We start from the raw sequence: 9318 nt of genomic DNA, 5'->3' as shown, positions 1-9318 counted from the left end.
ACATGTGTTCAGCAGCAGGAAGGACCACCCACCAGCACTATTTAAAGGGATCATCACCAACTTTCAGGTAACATGCTTTTTGATTTCTACTGGCTCTGTGTAAGTTTGTGGAACTCTTTGGAGCTTTCTAGAGTTATTTAAAGTTTGTGAGGTGACAGGAAGTGGTGATGCAAGTGGAGAAGGCCTTGCTTCTTGTAATGTATGTACCTTTAAGGGGGGAACTACTTTCTACAGCTCGTGTATACTGTAGTACCAGCAGTGACCACACCTGTATATAACGCTGAGTAGTAATCTGCTGTTTCAGTTGCAGTTTGAACCACGTTGAGTAAACACCTGTTGTACCGTTCTCTGCAGTCCTTTTCTTATTATTACACGGACGTAACAGTGGCGACGAGCAAGTTCGAACCTACCTGCAACTCTGCATCACCTCCCAGGGATTCGCTCCTGGAGAACAGTGGAAGAAGGTCGAGTCCAGAAGCACGGGCGTCGATCACGGGCAACCGCCCAGTCATCCAGTGGAGATTTGAGCATCGCAGAGGAGGCTGTCGAGAGCCAGACTTGGCTTTCCAGTCACGGTGGTCCAGCGAAACGGGCTGGCAACAGGTACTGCGCAGACCCTTCCCGGACAGCGACGGGCTAGAGCCCGACCGAGCGGCACAGAAAAAGGCCGAGCAGCGTCGACGGGGGAGAGAGAGAGGGCAGAGCGCAAAGGGTGCAGCCGGTGTTCAGGACCGAGCGGCATCAATGGGGGAGAGAGGCGAGAGAGAGCAGAGCGCAGCCGGTGGTCAAGGGCCGAGCAGCGTCAATGGGGAAGAGAGGCACACAGGAAAATGCGAGGCGCTGCCATTGCCACGAGGACCGCAGAGAGCGGCGTTGGCAGCAGCGCACGAAACCCACAGGGCGTCGCCATTTGCCACGAGGACCGCCGAGAGCGGCGTTGGCAGCAACGCGGGAGACGCCATTTTAAGCCGCAGCGGGGAAGAAAGGAAAGCGCGGGAGATGCCATTTTAAGCCAGTCTAACCACACCCAAAAATGCCGAAGAGTGGCAGTATTACAGCGTTCGACAATGAAGTCGAAGATTGGACGACATATGTCGAACGCATAGAAGTATACTGCAAGGCGAATGAATTGCCAGATGACAAGAAAGCGCTGGTATTGTTGAATTCAGTGGGTGCAAAAATGTATGGCTTACTACGAAACCTGGTAACCCCAGAGAAGCCAGTAGGAAAGGATTTTGAAAACATAGTGTCAATCCTACAGGACCACTTAAACCGCACACCGCTGCTGATAGCAGAAAGATTTAAGTTTCACAAAAGGAACCAGCATAAAGATGAAAGTAATGCTGAGTATTTAATGGAACTGCGCAAGCTATCGAAACACTGCCAGTTTGGAACGGGACTAGCAGATACTTTAAGGGACAAGTTTGTGTGTGGGCTTCAAAGTGAAGGAACCCAGAAACGGCTTCTATCAGAAAAGGATCTTACGCTGGACAAGGCTTTCAGCATTGCAGTATCACACGAAGCAGCAGCACGGGGCGCTGCAGAGATACAACGGAGACCGCAAGAATATGGCACAAATGAAATGTCATACGGAACAGTGAAGTGCTATCGCTGTGGCAGAACAACACACGACCATAATGATTGCTGGTTCAAGGACAAAGTGTGCAGACAGTGTGGAAAAGTAGGACATATAGCAAGAGTCTGCAGGTCGGGAAAGAAAACCAGCAGCAAGAAATCTCCACAGGAGAAGTACAAGAAGGTACATAAGGTGACGGAGAGTAGTTCAGACGAACAGAAGAGTGATACAGACTCCGGAAGCAAGGAGCTGGGTTGTCTGAAACTACATAATATGATCAAAACGGAGGATCATCAAACTATCTGAGTCACGCTCAAGATAGCAGGAGTCCAAGTGAAAATGGAATTGGACACAGGATCAGCCCTAACAGTCATAAACCGAAGGGACTACAAGCGGCTATTCTCACATATACCCTTGAGAGATACAAAGATTGTCTTGAAGACGTACACGGGGCAAAAAGTCTACCCCAAAGGAAAAATAAGGGTGAACGTTATATATAACGGCAAGGAAACACCAAAAATGGACGTATATGTATTGCCAGATGGAGGACCACCACTACTAGGACGTGAATGGATCCAGAAGATACAGCTAGATTGGCATTCCATACAAGCACTGACTGTAGATGCCAAAAAGGATGACGACGTCACACCTGGACAACTGTCAAAAATGCTAACTGACGCACAAGAAGTGTTCCAGTAGGGACTCGGAACACTAAAAGGCATAACAGCGACGATCAAAATAGAGGAAAATGTAAGCCCAGCCGCCGAAGCAGAGCTGGAAGGTTTGGAACGTTCAGGAGTACTGTCCAAAGTGGACTGGAGCGAGTGGGCTACACCCATCATTCCTGTAATGAAGAGGTCGTTGAGTAATACGACTGGGGAACCAAGGAAGGTTCGCATCTGTGGGGACTTTAAGGTGACAGTGAACCCAGTCCTTCACACTGTACAATATCCGCTTCCGCGGATTGAAGATATTTTCGCCTCGCTATCTGGTGGGTAACGCTTCACTAAGATTGATCTGGCCCAGGCGTACCTGCAAATGGAGGTAGAAGAAGCCTCGAAACAGTACCTCACGATCAACACTCATAAAGGTCTCTACCAATACAACCGGCTGGTGTTCGGGGTAGCATCAGCTCCGGCTATTTGGCAAAGGGCAATGGAACAAGTCCTGCAAGGGATTCCAGGGACCCAGTGTTATTTGGACGACATCCTGGTCACGGGCGAAAATGAGAGTGATCACCTCGCCAACCTGGAGCAGGTGCTCACTAGATTGAAGGAATATGGGCTCCGAGCTAATCGCCACAAATGCGAGTTTTTCCAGAAGCAGACCTCGTATTGTGGCCACGTTATTGATAAAGAGGGGTTACATAAGTCCCCTGAAAAGATTGCGGCAGTAGTCAAGGCTCCAGCACCGGAAAATGTGTCACAACTGAGGTCGTTCCTCGGGCTGGTGAACTACTACCATAAGTTCTTGCCAAATTTGTCTACCGTACTACACCCACTGAACACCCTACTGCAAACGGGGGTACCATGGAAGCGGAGTGACGAATGTAAACGAGCTTTCCAGAAGAGCAAAGCATTGATCACATCAAAAGAGGTGTTGGCTCATTTCAACCCAGCATTACCAATTCAGTTGGCGTGTGATGCATCACCCTATGGCACTGGAGCGGTGCTGTCGCACAAATTCCCGGACGGCTCGGAGAGGCCAGTAGCCTTTGCGTCTCAGTCACTACGCCCAGATTGACAGGGAGGCCCTCAGCCTAGTGTGGGGAGTGAAAAAGTTCAATCACTATCTGCATGGGCAGAAGTTCACGTTGCTGACTGACCACCAACCACTTGTCTCCATCTTTAATCCAAAGAAGGGTGTTCCGGTGATGACTGCGCAATGGCTACAAATATGGTCCCTTTTTCTAGGGGCGCACCAATATGAAATCGAGTATAAGGGCACGAAACAGCATGGAAACGCTGATGGGCTATCACGCCTGCCACTGCCTACTGCGGAGGAAGCACCAGCAGTGGATCCTGTCGAAATATTTCATTCGACTATAATTGAATGCTTGCCAGTAACTAACGCTGGTATAGAGAAGGATACCCGAAATGACCCGACACTGTCTCAGGTATATGATTTGACGGTGAAGGGATGGCCAGCACATGGCGACTCACTGTTGCCAGCATTCTCATCCAGAAGAGAACAGCTGTCAGTATGCCAGGGGACCTTGATGTGTGGATCCCGAGTGGTAATTCCACCCAAGTTAAGGGAGAGAGTGCTCAATGAGCTTCACGAAGGTCATCTGGGAGGGGTGAAAGTGAAAAGCCTTGCTAGGGCTTATGTGTGGTGGCCGGGGATCGATCAGCAAATCGAGGACCTGACAAAGAGCTGCTCAGGATGCCAGAAGGTCCAAAATGCACCACCACATGCCCCTCTACACCCATGGGAGTGGCCCTCATCTCCATGGCAACGGGTGCACATTGATTTTGCTGGTCCATTCATGTCCAATAGTTTATAATAGCCGTGGATGCGCACTCGAAATGGCCTGAGGTGATCAAAATGTCCTCCACCACCACGGAGAAAACTATTGCAGTCCTACGGACCATTTTTGCCAGGAACGGCTTGCCAGAGCAGATTTGCTCTGATAACGGACCACAGTTTGTGTCCGAAGAGTTTCGAAGATTTATGAAAAGGAATGGGGTAAGGCATTACACATCCGCCCCGTATCATCCAGCCACAAATGGATTGGCTGAGAGGTTCGTACAAACCTTTAAAAAAGCAGTAAAGGCCATGTGCGATGACGACATTCCACTGCAGCATAAGGTGGACAATTTCCTGTTAGCCTACAGAAATGCGACACATGCAGTCACCAACCAGGCCCCGGCCATGATGTTCTTTAACCGAAGGTTGAGATCTCGTCTGGATTTGCTCAGCCCAAATGTACGAAGAGATGTTGAGAGTAAGCAATTCCAGCACATCAATGAGAAGCCGACAAGGAGCTTCAATGTAGGGCAACCAGTCTTGGCCCGCGACTACCGAACAGAGAAATGGCAACCAGGAACGATATGCACACGGCAGGGGCCACTAATATACACAGTGGACGTTGGGGAGAGCATCGTGAGATGCCATGCTGACCAGATCCTAGAGTCACAGGAACGAGTCAACCCCATGCCTCGCCCATACGTACCTGGTGATGAACCCGACGTACAGGTCGCATCTACCCCAGAAACAGTAGCATCGGAAGCTGATGAACCAACCGATGACAGGGGGCCAGAATCGCCTCCGCACCAAGAGCAAGACACTCGGGAAAGGCGCTATCCAGAAAGGATCAGGAAGCCTCCCCAAAGACTGTAATTAGTTTGATATTTAATTGTTAAATGAGTGTTATGGTACTGTTAATCTAAAAGGGGAGGAATTGTAATGTATGTACCTTTAAGGGGGGAACTACTTTCTTCAGCTCATGTATACTGTAGTACCGGCAGTGACCACACCTGTATATAACGCTGAGTAGTAATCTGTTGTTTCAGTTGCAGTTGGAACCACGTTGAGTAAACACCTGTTGTACCGTTCTCTGCAGTCCTTTTCTTATTATTACACGGACGTAATACTTCTGAATTCAAGGGTTGTGGTCAGACCACCTGCTCCCAGTCATGGGTGCTCTAGTTGTCATCCCCCTTGGCCTGCAGCATGACAGGGAGATGGAGCAGAGGCAGCGAAGAAGAGGACAAGAATCTCACAGAAGGGGAAGGGTTCGCGGCAGGAGGCCTTACCCACCTAGGGTTCTTCCGAGAGCAATTCTTTTACCTCAACCTGAGCCAGGAGCAGTGTGTGCGCTTTACAAGGGAGGTGTTCACAGAACTCTGCCACCTCTTGCAACCAGACCCGTAACCTCACTCCGAGGCAAGGACAGTGCTGTCAGTGGCTGTGAAGGTGACCGTGGCCATGAATTTCCTCGCGTCGGGATCCTTCAAGGCTGGAGCAGGTGACACCTGTAACATCTCCCAGTTCGCCATCCACTGTTGCATAAGAGAGGTGACAGATGCTCTTTATGCCAGGAAAGGGGACTTCATTGTCTTCTCTCTGACCAGAGAGAAGCAGGCAGAGCGTGCGCGTCACTTTGTCAGGATAGCAGACTTCCCCATACTGCAGGGCACCATCGACTGCACGCATGTGGCTTTGCAGGCACCGTATATAAATGCTGAGATGTACCACAACCGCAAAGTGACATGAATCTTGTCATTCATGTGGGAATGACTTATGAAGTAATACTGGGCGGCCTGCTGGTGGTGCTGTCCAGGGAGAGTATAAATACTCGGGCATGGGCCCAGCTTACTGTTTAATACTCAGGCCAAGTGCCTAGTAGCTTTCTTACGTCACAAAGGTTACCACTCGCTGAATGTGCAGTTGGTGTGCGACCTCGCTCAGCACATCATGATGGAGAATGCTCAGTATCCTGGCTGCAGTCATGATGCATTTATTCTGCACCAGTCCACTGTTCCCTCAGTCTTTGAGCCACCAAGACAAACCAGAGGGTGGCTGCTGGGCGACAAGGGCTATCCCTTGAACACCTGATTCATGACTCCACTCCGCAACCCAATCACACATGGCCAGCATGCGTACAACGAGAGCTATGCTGCCACACAAAACGTCATAGAGCAGACCATTGGTGTTCTTAAACAACGCTTCCAGTGCCTGGACCGCTCTGGAGGAGCCCTACAGTACTCATCAGAGCGTGTGTCCCGATTCATCGTGGTCTGCTGTATCCACCACAACCTGGCCATCATGAGTGCACAACCTTGCCACCAGGGATATGGTCGCCAGATCAGGAGCAGAAAGAGGAGGAGGAGAAAGAGGAGGAGGAGGAAGAGGAGGAAGCAGAAAAGGAGGAAGCAGAAGAGGAGGAGGAGAAAGAGGAGGAGGAGGAAGAGGAGGAAGCAGAAAAGGAGGAAGCAGAAGAGGAGGAGGAGAAAGAGGAGAAAGAGGAGGAGGAGGAAGAGGAGGAAGCAGAAAAGGAGGAAGTGGAAGAGGAGGAGGAGAAAGCAGAAGGAAGGAGGCAACCCAAACAGCCCCTTTCTGGCCAGGATATCCGGGATCGAATCATCTGCCTGCGGTACAAATGAACGCAACCCCAATTCCCCTTTCAACATTAGTCCCACACCTTAACTTCCCTCTGTTACTGACCATCACAGCATCATCTTGGCCACAATGCTGAAATAAAAGCCACCACAAAGCAAACATTCTAATCAAACTTTATCCATCAATCCATCCAATATTACATCAAAAATCAATTAATCATCCTGTTCATTCCCTTGGTGACTGTCTTGCATTTCCTTTGGCTATTCTAGTGATCTTACGCAGTGCTACTCCAGCGGCTGCAGCATGGCTGGTGGAAGACTGCTGACTTTCAATGGGGTAGACTGCAGATGGCCTTACAGAATGACCTCGAGGAGCTCTGGGCCTAGTAGGCCTGGCTTCAGACTGCACCACCTCAGCATGGGTGGCAGCGGTCTGGGCTGGCCAACTGACAGGCAACAGCAAGGGCACTGGCGAAGTGGCAGTGGTCGGAGGACAAATGCTGTCACCCTGAGAGAGGATCCATTGCCACTGCCCCGGGGCAGCACCTCAGCAACCCTAGTAATCTGATGGAGAGCAGATTGCTGGACTGCTGTGACACACTGCAAGCCCCTTTCAACACTGGTAAACCCAGCCATGATGGCAGCAATCTGAGCTTGCATGATAGAAGTCTGAGCTTCCACTGCAGCACTCAGATGTTGGGTGGCTTCTGCTTGTGCTGCAATGGAAGCTGAGACTTTGGCCATCAGACGCGGCATGATGTCTGGGTCCACAAGTGCGTTAATGGGTCTGCCCAGCACTTCCATGCTGGAAAGGGCTGGCTCCAAGCTCTGCCCAAAACCCTGTGGAAAGCTGGAGCTGGACTCCTCCATGCTCCTTGATATTGCATCCAGGCTTTCTGTTAGGCCTGCCAATGCACCAAGCATTTCATTGCACATACCCATAAGCGTTCTTCTGTAGGCTGCCCCATCGAGATCTTCATCTGAGTCCTGTGCAGCAGAACTCGTGGGCGACCTCGCCCTCCAGGGAGCTGGCACCTGAGCTACCCTTTCCCCCTGCCCTGGCTGTAGGCTACTCGTGCCCAGTGTCTCACCACCTGCAGATTCCACACCTAACCTATCCTCTAAAGTAAGTGGAGTGTCTGTATCTGAGCTGGTGGCTGGGAGTGTGAAATCGAGTGACGGTGTTTCTTCTTCTCTTCTTCACTCTTCTCTCCCTCTTTTGTTTAACCATTGGCTGGGCAGGCTGGATTTCTTGGGTGTCTGAATTGAGAAAGGCACAAGGGTAGGGTTGTGGTGAGGGGAGGGCGGAAAGCAAGAGGTGCATGCTTACACCATCTGCAGACTGTAAATCAGAAGAGATTGTGGGATGAGGGTGAAGTGGTATGTGAAAAGGAGGATAACGTATGAGGATACTGGCATCTTGTATTCTTTCAGACCTGCCACTAGCCAAGGGCTCAGCCTTGTCCCTCTCAAGACTGGCCAGCACTGCCTCCTCCAAGGGGGTGTGTTGATGCAGGCGAGCCTGTCCACCGCTGGTTATAGTCTGCTAGCGTCGGTTATGTGCCACCTTTTCCTGCAAGAGAAAGTGAAGTGTGTCAGTGGGTGTAGTGTAAGGTGTTTGGGTAATGTTCCTGTCATGGTTGAAGAGCTGACAAATGTGTTCATGCTGTGAGATGTGAGTGTGAGGCTTGCAGCAGTGGTAAATGTGTGCAGGTGAGGTGAAGCTACCAATGTGAGGTGTGAGTCGTGTTTAGCAGAGATTGTTGGTAGGTGAGTGATGGGGGTGTGGTCCATTGAACAGTGTGTGACAAGGTGGAGAATTTTAAAATGTACTTTTAATTTACATGATGTATAAAGCACAAATCAATTGAAAATTAGACACATACTCAGGCTAAGATTAGAAAACAGTCACCAGAGCATAACAATATCATTTCAGTCTTGTCTTGTATCATTTAGTTGCTAAAATCCATAAGCAATAAAATTATAGCAGGAATTGGAATACTCTTAAACCAAAGAGGTCAAAATTACAATACTATTTAAAATAATAACAAATGTATTATTTTTTTTAATTTATATTTATAGTAAATTTATGGAACTCTTTAAATTCCAAATGCATTTTGATTAAGAACAACTGCCCCCAAATGAATAGCATTTACAGAAGTGGCATCTTAAATTGTCAGAGCTTAATTAAAATTCAGCTTCAGTTAAGTTGGAAAAAATTTAGTACCTCAGTTGCATCTGTTGTTAAACAAGAATATTCTTGACTTTCGTGAAAAAGGCTTTCAAAAGATGGCATTATGTCAGGTAAAAGTGTGTGCCCCTCCCCTCCTTCCCTCTCCTGACCCTCCCCGCCCATATCCATGTTTAGTGCACAAACTCAATAAATATTAATGTAAAGATAATATCAGTCAGGAAGAATGCCTGGTTGTCAAAACAGTTATTTTATTACTTAACTGAGGTGCAAGATTAAAATGAAATTCCTAGAACAAGTCAGTAAAAATGTTACCGTCAAAATTTCTTTTAAGGTCCAAACTGCATTAAACTATAAGATAAAGCCCCTCCTCAGTGTGTAGTCATAGAGCTGGTATGTATGCCTGCATGTGTCTGTACCTGGTTAAGATTATGGTCAAGATGTTAAATAGTTATCGTTGATACCGGTGACCTGCTGAGCAATTGAAT

Source organism: Somniosus microcephalus, chromosome 6 (assembly GCF_052327205.1).
Source record: "Somniosus microcephalus isolate GS21.2 chromosome 6, FLI_Smic_1.0, whole genome shotgun sequence".
In the NCBI taxonomy this organism is placed as follows: domain Eukaryota; kingdom Metazoa; phylum Chordata; class Chondrichthyes; order Squaliformes; family Somniosidae; genus Somniosus; species Somniosus microcephalus.
Note: the sequence above shows the minus strand (reverse complement) of the source record.